This window comes from Scyliorhinus torazame, chromosome 2 (assembly GCF_047496885.1).
Source record: "Scyliorhinus torazame isolate Kashiwa2021f chromosome 2, sScyTor2.1, whole genome shotgun sequence".
Classification (NCBI taxonomy): Eukaryota; Metazoa; Chordata; class Chondrichthyes; order Carcharhiniformes; family Scyliorhinidae; genus Scyliorhinus; species Scyliorhinus torazame.
This window is the reverse complement of record NC_092708.1, coordinates 357,972,095-357,992,054: the sequence shown is the minus strand read 5'-3', so window position 1 is coordinate 357,992,054 and position 19,960 is coordinate 357,972,095. Positions and strand designations below refer to the sequence as shown.

At 45.7% G+C, this 19,960-nt stretch overlaps 1 protein-coding gene and 1 long non-coding RNA gene across 4 annotated transcripts in view; one reads left to right on the top strand and one right to left on the bottom strand.

Annotated features, from left to right (window-relative positions):
* kcnh5b (potassium voltage-gated channel, subfamily H (eag-related), member 5b) overlaps nucleotides 1-19,960 on the top strand; it is a 550,001-nt gene that overhangs the window by 522,924 nt on the left and 7,117 nt on the right. The window lies entirely within an intron of this gene.
* The window catches only part of LOC140403881 (uncharacterized), a 111,338-nt gene continuing 107,689 nt past the window's right edge, over nucleotides 16,312-19,960 (bottom strand). The window contains exons 3-4 of the long non-coding RNA XR_011938428.1: nucleotides 19,608-19,755; nucleotides 16,312-17,025 (exon numbers count right to left, since the gene is read on the bottom strand). This is a non-coding gene — a long non-coding RNA (uncharacterized lncRNA). The remainder of the gene's footprint in view (nucleotides 17,026-19,607; nucleotides 19,756-19,960) is intronic.

Below are 19,960 nucleotides of genomic sequence, written 5' to 3'. Positions count from 1 at the left end.
ATCTGCATGAGTAATGAGTATATACACAGAAGCATAAATATTAAATACTCATCGCCTCAGGGACACCATTTATTACCAGCTTTCTGCTTCCATCTGAAGTTGTAAACATTTGTATTGCTCGATCACCCGCATGCCTTTGGATATTTTAGTTCCGTTTCGTTTTATTGGCTATTTACGCATAATACCTCCACTCAGCTGAAAAGCAGCTTCAACATCTTTTAGCAGTATTGCAATTACTATTTGGTCAAAATGGCAGCATTTTAGTACTTCCCTTGTTTGATCAATGTAGTACATTGCGGCACAAGGAAGCATGGAATAAGAAAGGGGCAAAACAAGCCTCCTGCTGCCTTGGATCGTGAACAAGCGACCTAATCGACCACTTTGAAAATGTGAAGCTTGAGCAATATATTTTAAGTTAGGAACATTTATTGGAAAAGCACATTCTGCTTTTAAATTGCAAAAGTGCTTGGCAAACTGTGTAAATATGGGTGTGACAACAAGGACCATGGGAGGAATGGCTGCTTGATCACCCTTGGGGCAACGTAGGATGCCGGTTCCTACGGTAAGCGAGCGGAGTCCTGCTCAGCTAGGCTCATTAGCGAGACCTTTAAATGTAGCTCCCAGACCCGGACCGGCAGTTCTCGATTGTCCCGGGCCAGGACGTTTGTTTTGTGAGCCGCGGTAGCAGAATAATTTTCAGTTTAAAATAACCCAGTTTGGCTTTTCACTCCGCATCTCCTGGAGTGAACACTTGAGAACTTTTGCAGTTTTGAAGTACAAGTTTGGCAAGAGCATTTCCGGAAAAGTGTAGGACCAATTTCAACTCCTTGGGCGGGATTCTCTCAGCCCGGGGCCGGGCCAGAGAATCCCCGCGACCGGCGCGAATCGCGCCATGCCGCCCCAACGGTAGCACGCCATTCGCCGCAGAGCAGAGATTCGGCGCCATTGGCGCCGGCGTGGTTGGCGCGGCGCCGGTCGGGGGCCACTCTACGCAGCCGGCCTGCCGATTTTCGGCCCGAGATGGGCCGAGCGACCGTCGTAAATACGCAGAATCCCACCGACACCATCCACACCTGCTCTCAGCCAGCGGGACCTTGGCGTGGGAGGGTCGGGGGGCGGCCTGTGAGGGTAGAGGGGAGGTCCGACCCCGGGGCAGCCTCTGATGTGGCCTGGCCCGCGATCGGGGCCCACCAATCAGCGGGTCGGCCTCTCTGGCTGACGGCCTCCTTTCTTCTGTGACGGCCCCTGTAGTCCTGCGCCCTGTTGCGTCGGGGCTGGTGCGTTGAAGGAAGCCACTGTGCATGCGCGCGTTGGTGCCGGAGCCACTGCGCATGCGTGGATCCCGTGGCACCCATTTGACGCCGGGATCAGCAGCTGGTCCGGCGTGAACCGCTCCAGTGCCGTGCTGGCCCCCTGTAGCGGCCAGAATTGCTGATCCTGAGGCCGTGTTGACGCCGTTGAGAAACGCGGCGGCGTTTCCGACGGTGTAAACACTTAGACTCAGGATCACAGAATTCTGTCCCATGTAACCGAGTGGTAGCATCCCAAAAGTGGCAATGGGTCACTGACAGACTACTTTAAAAAAAAAAATTTAGAGTACCCAATTCATTTTCCCAAATAAGGGGCAATTTAGCGTGGCCAATCCACCTACCCTGCACATCTTTGGGTTGTGGGGGCGAAATCCATGCAGACACGGGGAGAATGTGCAAACTCCACGCGGACAGTGACCCAGAGCATCAAAGCTGGGACCTCGGTGCCGTGAGGCAGCAGTGCTAACCACTACACCACCATGCTGCCCTGACTGACTGTCATCTTTACTTCACTGCTGCAGCCACGCTTATCTTGAGAAGGTCCTGGGAAGCACACCTATGGCGCCCAGCTGTTTCAGGCAGGAACTTCCTTCCAATGTGTAAATTTGGATCCTTGGGACTCCAGTCTCACTTACCGTGTATAATTGAGCATAGAATGAGCCTTGCGTACCCTGGTGCTTCTGATTCTAAAATTTCCTGGGCTGTTTTGCAAGCTGTCTTCTGCTGTCCTTTTCATAAGTTTGCTGGGCTGTACTTTCAATCATTTCATATTCTGTTTCCCATTGTTACCAACTTGCCTTAGTTTGCAGTGTTGCTGGACTCATCAACATATCAAAAGCACTAGTTCCATCAGTGTGATCAAACTCTCCCTGCTTACACTTTCCCATAGTTTTTAAAATATATAACCAGCAAAGAATATTCCAAATTATTGGATCTCCCTGATGTTTTCATGTCATCACTATTTTTCCTGACAGCTGATACTCGACAGTTTGGCAACCGAGCAATTTTAAATATTTTATAAATGGCAGTGGTAAAGCTGAAGCTGTTTATAAAGAGTGCACAACCTGAAAACAGAGATAAAATCTCAAATCACCGATCGACACTTGTTGATCCAATACTAAGAGAACTCCTGTAACCTGTGCAAGGGGGGGGGGGGGGGGGGGTAACAGATACGTTTCCCCGCTAATCTAGCTCCGCTCCTCTTTGATTTCCCCTTCCGTTTCTCCCTCTGTCTTTCCCTTTTTCTCCTTCCTGCTGGGTGGTGGCTGGCTTTTCAGTGCAGACAGTGTGCTGACGACCACAGATCGCACTGCCCACTCACGTGCCCTCCCCATTTTTGTTCATTGTCAAACCCAGCAAAATCCTACATGCCTAATGTTCATGCTACTCACCCTTTCCCGTCCTGCCCTTAGCCTGGCTTTCTCTGCCCCCTCGCCCCCCTCTTCGCAATTGCTTTAGCAGAGATTTATTAGTTGCAACAGTTTTAGATTTTAACTTTGGGATTCCAGTGGGAATGCAGGAAGGAGGAAGGCAAAACAGATAAGATTAGAACCGAGGGAATATATTCTCAGCCACCATTAGCTTTGACAATTTCAATCCGTTTTTAAAATAACTTGCAAAAAAGGAATTAATTTTGCCAGTAAATGACCATGATCAGAATGCTGTAGAAATGTGCTCTTACCAGGTGCGGTTTATACATGGCTCCAGCCCAGAGATTATGCCGCCTTTTAGCTTGCTGTCAAGTGACCAATCAAGCCTCTCAGTTGTATGAAACCATTATCCACTCATCAAGGCGACCCACCACCACCTTCTCAAGGCAACGCGTGATGGATGATCTGAAAACGCCGGAGAAATGCTTGTTTTGTTCTTGCACTGCCAGTATGGAGGAGAAAAAAGTTAATGATATAAATGAAATACAATAAATTTCATTTCTGATGGAGGTAACTTTCCATTACCCACATCTGTGTGCTTTGAACTGTGCAAATGCCATTTTTAATCAACTTCTTCAAGTCATGGAACTAACGGTTTGAAACAGCTCAAACAGCCCTTTAACTGAATTGGCACAAAGGCAAACTACACAACTCAACAACAGCTTGTATTCATATAGATCCTTTAATATATTAAAATATATCAAGACACTTCCTAGGAGAATTAGAAAATAAAATCTGACATTAAGCCACATGAGATATTAGTTTAGATATTAAGGCAAATAACATTTGTGCCGCACAGGTGCCAGGCAATGACCATCTCCAACAAGAGGTAATTTAACCATCTTCCCTTTGCATCCAATAGCATTACCATCACTGAATGCCCGACTACCAAAGTCCTGGGGGTTACCATTGTCCAAAAGCTGAACTGGACCAGCCGTAGAAATAACCTGGCTACAAGAGCAGGTCAGAGGCTGGGAAAAGCTGCAGTGCGTAACACCTCTCCTGATTACGGAGAGGCAGTTCACCGTCTGCAAGGCACAAGTTGAGTGTCTTTAAGACAGAAGTTGATAAATTCTTGATTTCTCGAGGAATTACGGGCTATGGAGAGAGAGCGGGTAAATGTGCTTCCCGGCAGCCTTCATGCCTTGCGGGATCTACCCAAGTCCGCGAGGCGTCGGAATCTGAAGCATGCCCAAAGGGGGCGTGACTAAATGTTGCACGCCTAAGTAGGCTTTAAACCTAATTAGGGGAGTTCACCCAATAGCTACCGGCCTCCCGCGATCCACCATCCTCCCCAGCGAGGCTGCCACTTGGTGCCATTCAGTACTGGTCCACACAAATGTGGACCAGGTGGAATAGCACCCCAGGCGTCTCCAGGGCCTTCAGAGACCCCTTGGTGGTCAGGGACAGGGCAGCGTGGCTCCCTGGCCCTCCCCCTGAAACACAGGCACCTTGGCATTGCCCAGCTAAGATCTTGGCACTGTCAAGGTACCCGGGTAGCACTGTCAAGCTGGCAGGAGTAGGGCCAGGATGGCAGTGCAAGGGTGCACGGGTGCCAGGCTGGAACTGCCAAGGGTCAGGGCCCAAGGTGGTCCATGCCTGTGAAAGGAGGGTGGAGGGGGAGTTTGAAGGGTGGGGGAATGCATGGCAGGAAAGTAGGTTTCTGAAGTGTAAAGTCTGGGTATAAATCAGCTCTGACTGAGGCTCACAGTTCAGATTTGTGATCTTCACATGCAACCAGAGTCCAAGGAGATAAGGGACGTGGAGGGATAGTATTTGCAGATGGTACGTCATCTCAAAATATATGAGTAACGGTCACTTGCCCAAATGTCACATGATTAGATGTCATGTGATTTGAATGTCACATAATCAAACTTCAGAAATATCTCCAACCAGAGATGGCAACTCAACATCTTCTACTGTTCTTAGGTCTTATAGGACAGTGGACTGGAGCTGAGAACACTGGCGACAGAGAACCTTACCATTTGAATTTCTTTCCCCAGTAAATGATGAGTAAGTGCACTTGTTGCCAAACAAAATCTATGTCAATCAGAGCAAAAATAAATCTAATGATATATAGTAATAGTATAACTTGGCAGGCCTGACAGAGACATGGGCATGTCAAAATCATGTTTCATGATGCAAGCGTGACAATCTGAAGTGCACACAATCCAGAAACTTTTACCATTTATAAACGTTTGACAGATTTAAAAAAAAAAAGAAAGGTTCAAGATTAAATTGTGCTAGTAGCTGTCCACACAACAACCTCTCATTTTTTGCTGGGTCTTTGAAGGAAGCTATTGACCAGATGCCAAACAGTTCCCTAGAGGGAACGCAGCAACAATCAGAATGGACGGGTTATTTTGGAGTATGTTTGTGTTTCTTTTAACCTCCTTCTATGATACCTTCCTCTACAGTTCTTTAAATGAAGCTTTGTGCTGCCTCTTTTGTGGCAAGTTTTTTTTCTAGCTTTTGACACAAACGTTTTAGCAGAGATATTTTTAGTTGTATCACCTTTAGTTTATGGCATGGGGTTCCGACGGGAATGGAAGGGGAAGGGACACAAAGCAGATGAGATTAGAACTGAGGAGAGATGTAAGAGTGGGAGAGTCCCCTAGTCCAGCCAGTCTTGATGGTGGTGCCCCTCTGGCAACAGGTTAGTGGCCTGTTTCAGCAAAAGTTAGCTACAGGTGTAAGCATGTGCTTCAGGTGCCGCTTGGCATGGGGAGAGACAATAGAAGTGCACAGGAACATGCCAGGAGCAGCACTATGCATGTTTAAAGATGAGGTGCCAACCTCCTGAAACTACAACACAGGATTACATGTATTTAAAACCGTGGAAGCAGCATGCAATGGACAGAGCTAACCCATCCCACAACCAAAGGATCAGATCAAAGCTCTGCAGTCCTGCCACATCCAGTCAGAAATAGTGGTGAGCAATTAAACAACCAACAGGCAGAGGAAGCCACACAAACATGCCCATCCCCAATGATCAGCGCATCATCAGTGCAAAGGACAAGTTTAAACCATTTGCAACCAGAAGTACCAAGTGAAGGATTCATCTCAGCCTTTGCGCCAGTCTTCAGCCAATACAATTCACTCCACATGATATCAAGAAAGGGCTTAAATCAGTTTTTCAAACTTTTAATCCCGGGACCACTTTTACCAACCAGCCAACCTTTTGGGATCCACGCCGGCCGACCATCGCGACGCACGCTGACCGGCCTTTGCAACACACCATCTTCGCTTACCTTTAATGTGAGAGGTGAGCCTGTTTGGTCCTCATGACCTCACTCCAACCAGGCTCACAGGACGAGAGGGCAATGCATATAGCAGGTACAGAGTTCAGTCGGTTCCTTTGTGCTGTCTTCATCTTTATGAGGATGGAAAATCCAACCTTGCACATGTAGGTTGGCATAAAGGGCAAGAGCAACAAAATGCTTGTTTTACTCAGCACTGGATACTACTCGGAGACACTACTCCAGAATGCTGACAGCTTCATGGACTTGTTGCATGTTTTTAATGTACTGTCACAGGTGAGGTGCAGAAGTTAAGTCTCTTGAAGTCAGCTTTGAGTCAGCTGAAAGTTAATAATTGACTCTAGGGTCTCAAATTCTAAAGGATCTTTCATCCACCTGTACTATTTCAAAATCTGAAACTTCTCCTCTGGAAAGTAGCGACAAAACTGTTGATCAGCACAGCCAGATGCTACTGAATAAGGTTTTCCAGTCTTTTGAAGTTCCCTTACAGACATTACTTTCTTTGATGTGTTATAGCAATGTTGTAGTTTTGGCTTTGAACTCGCATTTGCCAAACTTTCAATGATTTTTGGAAAGCATCTATTTCTTCACAGGCCGAGCACAATCATCATCCTTCCCTTGCAATTTGAGGTTCAGTTCATTTAGAATTGAAAATATGTCTGCAAGGTAAGATATAGTTAGCATCCATCTCTCATTTACCAGTGCGTCCCTGTATATAACACACATAGGCTTTGCATCCTGATTTGCATTGGCACACTTAACAAAGCCATAACTCCAGAAATCATCTTTTTACTGCTTTGTTCCCAACTTCAGGTTCTTCTTAATGTGAAGTTTACCAGAGGCCCTGAAGCTCTCTCTCCAGCTCACACCAGCATTACCATGGACTCTCCTGCGCAGCTCTCTCCAGCAGATTCGGTTGTGAGATCCTGGCCTGTTTGTGTCTCTGGCCCTCTATTCCTTACTTCAAAATTACCCATTTTCATCTCTTCACACTGTCCTGTTGCTTGCATTGTGGCAGCTAAAAATGGAGGAAACTCTCCTCCCTGATTTCACACCCAAGGCCCGGACGCACAGGGCACGTGATGTCAGTGTACGCACCGAGTGTGCGACCTGCTCTTTGCCGCCGCTTCTGGTGGGACAACTCCAGCGTTCGTATTTAAAGGCCGGTCATGGTCGGCATGCTTAAAAACCAGTCAAGGGCATTGGGCGCTTCTCCCTTGATCAGGAACTCCGCGACCGATCGCTTTGCAACCCTCCTGAGATCCACCCCCGACCCACCCATGTGTCGCGACCCCCAGTTTGAAAAAGCCTCGCCTAAAGTACTGGATGAAAAGGCTTGGGGCCCTGACAGCATTCCGGCAATAGCACTGAAGACTTATGCTTCAGAACTAGCTGTGCTAGTAGCCAAGCTGCTGCAGTATGGGCTAAAAGGAGGCTGAAGAGCTCCAGGAAGACCTGAGTGTTACGATTCCAGCTAATGTTGCTACAGGACAGTCAGGTCCCAGAATGGAACGCTGACTCAATAGACTGTAACTGTTCTTTCTTTGGAAACACGGATCAAAAGGGTCACAAGGCTGTCAATTAACTTTTAACAACAGAATAAAACATTTATTAAAAATGAAAAGATTGACTGTAATAAAATACTCCTTCCTCCCACCTATAAGGTTTACCAGACTGATTCCAGGGATGGCGGAGGAGAGATTGACTAGGTTGGGACTCATGTGAGGAGAGATTGACTAGGTTGGGTCTGTTCTTGCTGGGGTTCAGAAGAATGAGGGGGGATCACATGGAGACTTATAAAATTCTAATGGGCCTAGACAGGATAGATGCAGGGAAGATGTTCCCAATGATGGGTGTGTCCAGAGCCAGGGGTCACAGTCTGAGGATTCAGGGTAAACCATTTCGGACAGAGATGAGGAGACATTTCTTCACCCAAAGAGTGGTGAGCCTGTGGAATTCATTACCACAGAAGTAGTTGATGCTAAAACATTGAATCTATTAAAGAGGCGGCTAGATATGGCACTTGGGGAGAATGGGATCAAAGGCTATGGGGAAAAAGCAGGATTAGGCTATTGAGTTGGATGATCAGCCATAATCGTGATGAATGGCGGAGCAGGTTCGAAGGGCCAAAAGGCCTCCTCCTGCTCCTAACTTCTTTGTATCCTCACAGATTTCTAAGGATAACACAATTTACAAACTTTATCACAGAATTTCCAGTGCAGAAGGAGGCCATTCAGACCATCAAGTCTGCATCAGCCCTTGGAAAGAGCACCCTATTAACCCTATCTTATATTCCAATGTTCTCAGTAAGTACACAGTAATGTAAACACAGTCAATGGTAAAAAGATATCTTCTACTGTAATGCTATTGGGAAGTACGCAATCCATGTAAACCAGCAGGTCAACGGTGGTCAGACACACTACACTCTGAAACCAAGTGGCAGATGCCACTGAATACAAGTTGGGTGGATATCTCATAAAATCCACCCAAATGCTTGTCACACTGTAAGCCAACTAGTCTCACTGGAAGTCTCATTTCCGCCTGAGTGCTTCCAAACCCCACTCACTAAGAAACATGCCTTGGGATCTCCTCCCAAACAATGCTTTCTCTCATATGCCTTCACAGTTGCTTCACAGCTCCAGGGTCCCAGGTTCGATTCCCAGCTTGGGTCACTGTCTGTGCGGAGTCTGCACGTTCTCCCAGTGTCTGTGTGGGTTTCCTCCGGGTGCTCCGGTTTCCTCCCACAGTACAAAGATGTGCAGGTTAGGTGGATTGGCCATGGTAAATTGCCCTTAGTGTCCAAAAGGGTTAAGTGGGGGTTACTGGGTTACGGGGATAGGGAAGAGACGTGGACTTGAGTAGGGTGCTCTTTGTAAGGGCGGTGCAGACTCGATGGGCCGAATGGCCTCCTGCACTGTAAACTCTATGAATCTATGATTCATCTAGGATCCACTTCCAGGATTTTGATCCTTCCTTTCAGTATTCCTCTGCCTCTGATGGCCACCTGCATTCAAGCTCCCACACAATCTCTCAAGTACCCAGCCATACCTGCAGAACACCACTGCTCCACAGGCTGTAGTAAGATGTCACCAAACCTTTGATTTACCTCTGATGTCCGGTTTCTCACTTTAAACATTACTCTTGCAGCTGTTTCTTTAACTCAGAACACTTCCTCTGCACTTTACTTCAATTCCCCGAACAGGGTCTTGTTCAACTTTTTGTTCTTGGTCCCTCTAACTTCAGTCTTCCTGGGACTTCTCTTTCATTCCCTGGTTTCTACAACCATCTGTTCTTTAGCTTCTGGGAATTGCTTTCTGCACCTTACTCCATTATCCTACCTCTCTGCTGGCCGCTGCTTTCTTATCAGCTACCTGGCTTCAACTCAACTACACTTATGTTGCATGGCCCCTGGATGTGATTTCACATCACAAACCCTCAATTACAATGCAGGTCCAGCTTGAAATGAAATGAAAACCCACAGACATGCTGGCACCATTAGCATGAGTCAACGGAGGTTTTAACCCTTTCTTGTACATGAATGCAAAATTAAACTCACTTAAAGCTTCACCATGTTTTTAACATCTGCAATTACAAATATAGATTACTTAAAATGACCTTTGTTTCCTGACAATCAGTACCACCCCTTTCCTAGCGATCTGCCTCATTTGCTCACATGTGTATAAGGGAACAAAATTCCTTGAAGAAATTTTAGCTCTCTAATTTTCAGTTGGGTGTAAGCTGGTGCATTATTCAAAAATTTCATTTCCATTGATTTCAATCATGGGGTAGTGGGGGTGGGGGTGGGGGGATTTGCTGTGCTAACTTGCCATCCGAGGCTGAAGCTGACAATTCTCTCACTAAAGTGAGGTGCAGCAATGAGTGAGTTCAATGCATATTGGAAGCTCTAAGAACGAAGGACTCTTTTATTTCTACCTTCAAGGGAACAATCCCTTTCCACTGCTCAGTTCTATCTGCAGTTAGAAACACTATCAGGTTAAACCTGCAACAACACTGTGATAGGGGTGTTACAATCCTCATGGGGTAACCGTAATGGGATAGTGGGAAATTTGGCCAGTTGGATAACGAACTGGCTAACCGATAGAAGTCAGAGAGTGGTGGTGGATGGCAAATATTCAGCCTGGATCCCAGTTACCAGTGGTGTACCGCAGGGATCAGTTCTGGGTCCTCTGCTGTTTGTGATTTTCATTAATGACTTGGATGAGGGAGTTGAAGGGTGGGTCAGTAAATTTGCAGACGATACGAAGATTGGTGGAGTTGTGGATAGTAAGGAGGGCTGTTGTCGGCTGCAAAGAGACATAGATAGGATGCAGAGCTGGGCTGAGAAGTGGCAGATGGAGTTTAACCCTGAAAAGTGTGAGGTTGTCCATTTTGGAAGGACAAATATGAATGCGGAATACAGGGTTAACGGTAGAGTTCTTGGCATTGTGGAGGAGCAGAGAGACCTTGGGGTCTATGTTCATACATCTTTGAAAGTTGCCACTCAAGTGGATAGAGCTGTGAAGAAGGCCTATGGTGTGCTCGCGTTCATTAACAGAGGGATTGAATTTAAGAGCCGTGAGGTGATGATGCAGCTGTACAAAACTTTGGTAAGGCCACATTTGGAGTACTGTGTACAGTTCTGGTCGCCTCATTTTAGGAAGGATGTGGAAGCTCTGGAAAAGGTGCAAAGAAGATTTACCAGGATGTTGCCTGGAATGGAGAGTAGGTCTTACGAGGAAAGGTTGAGGGTGCTAGGCCTTTTCTCATTAGAGCGGAGAAGGATGAGGGGCGACTTGATAGAGGTTTATAAGATGATCAGGGGAATAGATAGAGTAGACAGTCAGAGACTTTTTCCCCAGGTGGAACACACCATTACAAGGGGACATAAATTTAAGGTGAAAGGTGGAAGATATAGGAGGGATATCAGAGGTAGGTTCTTTACCCAGAGAGTAGTGGGGGCATGGAATGCACTGCCTGTGGAAGTAGTTGAGTCGGAAACATTAGGGACCTTCAAGCAGCTGTTGGATAGGTACATGGATTACAGTTAAATGATATAGTGTAGATTTATTTGTTCTCAAGGGCAGCACGGTAGCATTGTGGATAGCACAATTGCTTCACAGATCCATGGTCCCAGGTTCGATTCCGGCTTGGGTCATTGTCTGTGCGGAGTCTGCACGTCCTCCCCGTGTCTGCGTGGGTTTCCTCCGGGTGCTCCGGTTTCCTCCCACAGTCCAAAGATGTGCGGGTTAGGTGAATTGGCCAATGATAAATTGCCCTTAATGTCCAAATTGCCCTTGGTGTTGGGCGGAGGTGTTGAGTTTGCGTAGGGTGCTCTTTCCAAGAGCTGGTGCAGACTCAAAGGGCCGAATGGCCTCCTTCTGCACTGTAAATTCAATGATAATCTATGATTAATCTAGGACAAAGGTTCGGCACAACATCGTGGGCCGAAGGGCCTGTTCTGTGCTGTATTTTCTATGTTCTATGTTCTAAACTGAACACCACCCAAATGAAGCAATTACCAGCAAGATTCCACTTTTGGTAGCTTTTATTTTAATATTAATCAGAAGCCACGTATATCAAAGTTGAATTAACAAGCAAATTACAGTCAGTACGGACAATAAACTACATATGGAATAGCAGATACGAAAATACTTCTAATTCATTAATGGGATGTGGGAGTTGCTGGCTGGGTCAGCATTACTCGCCTCTCCCTAATTGCCCTTGGGCTGAGTGGCTTGCTCGGCCATTTCAGAGGACATTTAAGAGTCAACCACATTACTGTGGATCTGGAGCCACATGTCAGCCAGACCAGGTAAAGATGGCAGATTTCCTTCCCTAAAGGACATTAGTGAACAAGGTGGGTTCTTATGACTATTGGCAATGGTTTCATGGTCATCGTTGGACTTTAATTTCGATTGTTTTCATTGAATTCCAATTTCACCATCTGATGTGGTGCAATATCAGTCTTTCCAACACAGCCTCTGGAAAGTGGAAACTCACTTTTCTCACTCAATAGATTTGGTCCTCCAGTAACAATGGTATCTCCATTCTATTGGTATCCCATGGAGCCAGTCGTCACCCAAATAGCAGATTCCTGCAGGAACTCCTGGGCTAGATTCACAGAAATCTTGACGACATAGGAGTCTTCTTTGTCTGACTACTTTAATAATTCTCATTTGATAATCTGGTCGGCTCTGGCAAAATGAAGCATAGCTGTAGAATTATCCAATTCACAATCTCTGCTCTAACCCTAGGCGGGATTCTCTGTCCCTCCGCACCCGTTTTCTGGTGCGGCTCGCCCCACCAGCAGCGGGATCTCTGTCCCGGAAGCCAGCCAAGGGGTTTCCTATTATGGGCACCCCCACGCCGTTGGGTATTCCGCGGGCGTGCGTGCGTGCGCTGCTGGCCAAAGGGAGGATCGTGCTGATGGAGAATCCACTCTGTCTTCAGTTTACCTGTATTACACGCACGCACACACCTCCCTGTAGATATGCTTTCTCTGTTCTCCCCTTTGCTGCAGCTCTCCATTGTTCTTTACAACAATAGCTACTTAGCCAGCCATGAGGGTCGCCAAGTCAGGTGGACCAGTATTCCTTAGTGCTGAAGGAAATTACAATTTATTCCTTCACAATTCATTCAAACTCTTGCAAAGTCAGTTTCAAGCACTCTTGAAATCAATTTCAGATTACCTAAACATTTTAAAGAAATTTCTGGGGGTTTTACCATCCCTTCCCTCCCGGGGGTGCATTTGCAGGCAGGGAGGCACCTACAATAGAATGGGTGGGTAACCCACCGCCTTCCCGCCCGCCCCCAAGCTATACCCTGTGGACAGGTAAGCCGGGCCATCCATCGTTAGGCCTATTTGGGCCATCCATCGTTAGGCCTATTTAGGCCCTCAATGAGCCAGTTAAGAGCATGTTTCTGCCTCCACTGCCATACTTCAGTGGCAGGGTAAGTTGGAACAAAGGAGACCAGGCCAACCTCAGGCTCAAAGGCAGGAAGGAAGGGGGTATCTCTTTTGGCAGGGGGGGGGGTTTCTTGTGCCCAATGGGAGCACTTCCCAAAATGGCAGCAGCCATTTATGCATCCCCCAGCCTCCAGAACCCAACACCCACCTCCTGAGGGTTTCTGATCCATTCCTGGCCAAAACCCCTGGATTTACCGGCAAGTGGGACATCCATGTTCTTCCTTTTCAGGTCTCCGCTATTTTGTAGGTGATATAGTCCACACACCTGAGAGGAATCACAAATCTAATCTGAAGACAGGAACCTTTGACAGATAGGTTCAAAAGAATGTCACAACTTCACATGTCATAATGAGATGCTCTTTGGTAATGCAGGGACTTCTGATCGGGTTTTGTTGAAAAATGATATGGTCACTTAATTGACCACATTGTGAAAGTGGAAAAGATTTTAGACGCATTAGAGTGCTTCCTCCAGTAGATAAAGTTTTCTTGATTCAACAGTATGGAGATTCATATTTTACGGTGTCACCTGGACAATGTGTTTGATTGTTGCGCTGAGTAACACCCTAGCCCTCTGTTAAGTCTTTTAAATAGCAGAATGGATGGCTGACCTTTTGGATTGACAGCCTAACCATTTGTTGATCTTTTGAAGCAAGTAGAACAGATGGCTGACTTATTTGATGAACAGCTCTGTATCTATTAAGCCTTTGAAGTAGGTGGTCATCTGTTCCACTACAACAAAGATCTTAATGTATTTAGCTCTGGAGATTTAATCAACACATTTGGACAATTTAATCTAATATGAATTCTTGGCTGAGCTTCAGACATCACTGAGCGATTCAGATCAGCCGGAAGTTTTGATACTTTTGATACAAAGGGACTGTGAGTTTTATTTTTATTGACTGAGTTATTAGCTACAAGGATAATTTTGTTGAAAAGGTTTTTGAATGGTTGTTGTTTATTTTGGCAGTGTGATGAGCATCACAAAGACTTCCTAAAAGAATTCATGAGTTCTGTCAATAGTAGATACTGGGTAGCGGGCTATGATGCCTAACATGCATTTACAGAACTGGGCCAATATCTTTGGGAACTGAGGTAGGCCTTCCAACCTGCCCGTGTCAGCATATGCCTGCCTCCATTATTGTCTTGGGCCTGCTTTTCAAGGTAATGACTCCAACACCAGCCAGCCCCCACTTTCCCAACACATAAATAGCATGGGCAGGCACTGCTGGGTAGGAGGTGCAATAACAGCATCCAGAAATGGCCCGAGTCACTTTTCCCACCTTAATAATGAAATTCTGGCCTTGGGTGAGTGGTCGGTTGTTGTTGGGAGTGTGGTGAGCAGGGACGGGCACTGTGTGGTTGATGGGTTAAAGGGGACTAGAGGGTTAGGGGGATGAGGATAAGGGGCATTTACAGTGATCTGCATAATTAGGTCGGTGTCTCTGGGAGCGGGGGTAGACCTTTTAACCAGGCCTCCTCAGCTCAGCACAGCTCCTGTGGCAGGCCCAACTCCAGTCCATCCCACCCTCCCGGAGGCTAAATCGCCCCTTCCTGCATTGCCAGTACATCAGTGGAATTGCAATGTTGGGAAAATTCCTGACTCCAAATCCCTGCCTCCAAGATCAAAATCTAGCCCCAGTTTTCTTCATCAGTCTCCGACATGAATTTTAAAAAAAAATCATACCCTTTCTTATGGAGCCAGGACGAGTACATGAATATTCCAGAGTCTAGTGGTTAACACTGCTGCCTCACAGAGCCATGGACCCGGGTTCAATTCCGGCCTTGGGTGACTGCCTGTGTGGAGTTTGCACTTTCTCTCCGTATCTGCGTGGATTTCCTCCGGGTGCTCCGGTTTTCTCGTCACAATCCAAATATATGCAAGTTAGGTGGATTGGCCATGCTTAATTGTCCCTTCGTGCCCAGGGATGTGCAAGTTGGGTTACGGGTATAAGGCGAAGTGCATCAGAGCAGACTCGATGGGCTGAATGGCCTCCTTCTGCACTGTAGTGATTCTATGATTCCACGGGAGTTGTGATTCAACCAACTACCCTGAGCCTCTCAGTAGCCTGCTCCAAGCCTACCACCACAAGATTTCCTTGAAGGCGGTGGCTGGAGAGTCATGTGGTCATTGATTGTTTTTACCCATTCAGCAAACTGCCTACGGAAGCACATGCAGGGTCAGTAACATGCAGAATGAAGTCCAATAACCACTATCTACCAATCCTGCGGCCTTGTGGTTCAGGCCCACACAGTGTCAAGTCTGTAGTGATCTTTATGTGCATGTACATAAGTTGCTAATGTGTAATCAGTAGTACCAGATGATCAGTAGAGGGCCAGACCAACAGGGGTATAAAAGCAACTGCATTGTGCCTCTCTCTCTCTCTTTCGGGTGTACTGTGACCAGGACAGGAGTATAAGATTAGCTCAGATGGTTAGTGTAGTTAAGCATAGTTACTGTAGTTAGATCTTGTTGACGTTATCATTAGTATCAATGTTAAAGTAAAGAGCTCACGCAATTATTGTTATAGTTACTCAATAAACCTTTTGTTATGACTGGACGAGTTTGAGTCTTCTTCATCGAGATTCAGAAGACCTCATCAGCAACTAAGCTTTGAGTAACACATATTGCACTCTGCAGTATATCAAAACATACAAAGAAGTGTAATAAAAGATGATACAGGAGTGTACTAAAAGAAAGTCTAGGCCTGACAACAGGGCCAAACCTATTTTGCACACCTTTACACTTCAAACAGAGATCAGAAAGCTCCCACATGTCTTAAACATCTTCGGGAGTGGCAGTAAATCTTGAAATCATGGTTTCCTTGTTTTTGAGCTGTGATTCTCACGGACTTAACTCCTGTTTTGGAGAATGAGGATCACTGCTGAAGTAGTATATCTTGTTGGACTCCAACCTATAGTTGAAGAAGAATGTGATAAATATCCTCAATCATATCAAGTTTCTCCCTGAACAATTAGTTGGAAACAGAGGCTGCTACCCCTAGTTGTTATGCTGATGAACTCTCACTCTAACCAGCCAGCCCTTTGTTTAAGTTTCCATCTCTGTGGTAATGAAGGATAAGAACAAATTAACTTCAAATGGACTGGCACTACAATAAAAAAAAGTCACTTAACCTCCTCTAAAGTTATCAGGAGGGGGCTTCTTCATTACTACTTGATGTACCCCCTTCTGATTTTTGATTTCATGTAGTAGGAGAGCAACATACTCAATAACCCAGCATGACTGAATGAAATAAAACATCAGAGCAGGCAGTGAATAAACCATCGCTCCACTGAAAAGCAACTATTACAAATTCCTAGCACGATTAGACTTTTTAATAGTATTAAAATCCACATATTATCTATGCCTTTATGAAATGATGTTTCAGCTATTCAGACTTAAGGTGGTTAGTAATGCGGATCACTACAAGAAGAGTACTTTGCCAAATATACTGATGGGAATTAATATGCAATGTCACAGGATTACACACTTGTCACTCATCAGAGTGTACCGTTTAATCTGGTCAGAAAGAGTGTGCGGTATTTCCGTCCTTCCTCATTCTTTTTAAATAAAACCAATCATTCACTAAGTAACCAATAGTAATTCCCATCAGTTCCTTTGGAGAATATGTGGAGACATGTAGAAAACTGCTATAATATATCACTGGATGATTAGTCAAAACCTGTTTACTGTTAATTAAAAACACCAATTAGCATCACAAATTGAAAAATAATTACATTGTCGTCACTCAGTGGAACATGCCATGGGTTAAGTTGTCTTTAGCAAGGCATATAATAGAATTAATTATGAGGCGAGTGCTACTCATCAGATGACAAGTGTAGATTACAAAGAGTGCTTGGTACATGGTGAATGCTGTAACAGGCAATGCCAGTGATTCCATCAGCTTGCTTCTTGAGTGAACTCAGCTCCGGGTTTCTCTCACCCAGGAATGCTGAACATTGTATTCCAGGGAACCGGCCGTTTTGTTCACTCGCTTTCTGTGACACACATCATTCCTCTCCTGCTGCTTCCCACTGTGCCTCTTCCATTGACGGAATCTCTGCCGTAAAGGAAGAGTACATTAATCTTTCCAAAGTTAAATAAGCTCCAATCTGAATCCATCTGAGGTCTAGGTGGATATCATTTCAAGATAGTCTTCATGAACACACGCTAAGGCTGTTCACCGTCTATTTAAGTCAGAAAAATGCAGATCTTCAGAAATAACCACAATTTCTCATGCTTGCACATCAGTACATAAATTTTTTTTTAACATTAATTGAATTATTTTCAGTAATTGGCTTAGCATCTAATTGACGGTTGAAAAACTAAACTGCATATTGAGAATAAGTGGGGAAAATCCTGTCTGGAACAGCCCTAAAAAATCATATTAAATGCCATGATTCAATCCTGAGAATGATTAAATATACACAAAGGATAAGCACAGACTATCCTGAGGATGCAGGTTTGGCCCTTTCCCAACTGTAAGAAGGACTGCATTGTACCTGACTAAGCTAAACAGATTTTTTCATAGAATTTACAGTGCAGAAGGAGGCCAATCGACCCATTGAGTCTGCACTGGCTCTTGGAAAGAGCACCGTACCCATACCTCTGCCCCATCCCCATTACCCAATAACCCCACCTAACATTAAGGGCAATTTTGGACACTGAGGGCAATTTAGCACGGCCAATCTACCTAACCTGCACATCTTTGGAATGTGGGAGGAAACCGGAGCACCCGGCGGAAACCCACGCAGCCACAGGGAGAACATGCAGACTCCGCACAGACAGTGACCCAAGCCGGGAATCGAACCTGGAACCTTGGAGCTGTGAAGCAATTGTGCTAACCACTATGCGACCGTGCTGCCCACGTTTTTACTAGAGATTTACTAAAGTGATTCTTCTTTTAACTTATGGACTAACAAGAAAGTGTGAGTACTTCTCCTTGCACCTACACTGTGTGGCTATCAACACTTATCCCTGATTCTTACCCGATGTCTTCCATGCCTGAGCCTTCCTCTCTCCAGGCCTCCCTCTATCTTATAGTCAACAGGCATTGAAAATCCAAGCTCAGTGTCAACTAATTAATAATTCCTTTATTTATCTAATCTTCTCAATTACATTTTCCCCCTACCATGATGATGTACTTCTTAACTAAAGAAAGGATGATTGCAACTGGAGAAGATCATTTGGCCCATTTTTCATATCCAGTAAATTGCATTAATGCTCATGATATGTACAGACCATTATATTCTCCCTTTGGATTGATCTCAACCCCCCAGTTCTCTGTAGTCAATTCAAGTTTGGGGTTTTACAAGTGACACTATTCACTGTGCTTGTTATTTTAAAATCATACAGAACTTGCAAAATTCAATATTCAATTATTCAACTGTTTGGCATTTGATTGTGTGCGATAAGTAACTGTTCCCTTTGCGTGCTAGTCAACCATAGTGGTTACTAAGAAAGAGAAACTAAATAGAAGCAAGAAGCTCTAAGCAGGAGAGCAGACAGCACTTTTAAATAGAGCTCCAACTTCGACACAATGGGCACGATGCACCGAACATCATGTCCATTATGGCTAAGGTGGAGCTTTATTTAAAAGTGCTGGCCGCTCTCCTGCTTAGAACTTCTTGCTTCTATCCCCACTAGGCGCAGAAGAGGCCCAAATCGGGTTCCATGCCAGGAGCCAGGTCGATTGCGAATCACCTGACTAGATTGCGCCCTGACTGGCCGGGATCCAGATCTGCATATTTAAATGAGCCATTAAGCTGATTTAAAAACCTGGACGCTGGATTCACCCATCGCCTGGGAATTAATGGCTGCACCTACAAGACCTCGCCAGAGCACGATTAGTACTGGTTCACACAAATGTAAACCAGGCATGATGGCACCTCGGGGCGAGAGGAAGAGGACGGGTTTCACAGGCCATTAAAACCCCCCGGGTGGTCAGGGTCAGGGAAAGGTAGTACCCGAGCACTCTCTCTAGCACCCACGCACATTAGCACCACCAGGGATCGGGCCCGGGTCCTAACCCATTGGTGGGGGCGTTCCCATGGTCTCGGCAAGGTTGGGGGTGAAGGGGGGGGTACCAGTAAAGCGGGGGATAGCCCAAAACGGGGGAGAAAACAGGGCTTCAGGTCCAAGTGGCACCCCGATCTGTGAGCAGCGCTTCAACTGTTCAGCATTTGTTTCTGTGTCTCTTTGTGGGCTAATCAATCAACTAAAGTGCGGCCTTAGTGGGGAGAAACTTGCCGAGGCCAAAAATAGCCGTTGAATGGCAGGGTGTTTCTCAGCACTGCAGCCGCCAAGAAACAGAGGAACACCCTGCAAATGTGCCCAAAAGCCACTTTAACATTTGTACGCTGAATTAAGCCCAAAGGGTGGGATTTTCCGAGCCCTCCCGCTGGTGGGATCATCCATCCCTACCACGGCATCACTGCATCCACCACGAGGGAAACCCACCACAACGGGGCCAGAAAGACCTGCCGATAGAAACCGGTGTCATCTCCGCAGAATTTCGAGGTTGGTGGGGGTTAGAATGAGTTAGAATAATGGCGATTTATGGTTTTTTTTTTTCAAACAGTGAGTTCTCTTGCAGAGACGTTTCTGAGACAGCAGTGAAAAAAGGGAGCATACGTTACGTACATAATTAAATTGACAGTATCCATGAAATATTCCAGGTTAGCTGCCAACTCCATTATGCCAACTGTTGTATCTTCTCCAATCTGCTGGGTGAAGCCATTAACACTCAAGGGAACATCTGCCATTTCTCATGAACAGGGCCAATATTGTCCTGAAAAAAAAATGATTTGAAAGATAAACACGGTCCACAACTGTTGTGAAACAGTTTTTGAGACTGCGAGAGTTAGACTGCAGAAGCCTTTTTTAAGCAGAAAAAAATAAATGTGAAAGCTATCCAAATGTCACAAGGTCAAAAAATCGCCCGTGTGGCTGTTTAATCAAACTTAGGGAGGTTTACATGGTGTTCCACAAGGTTC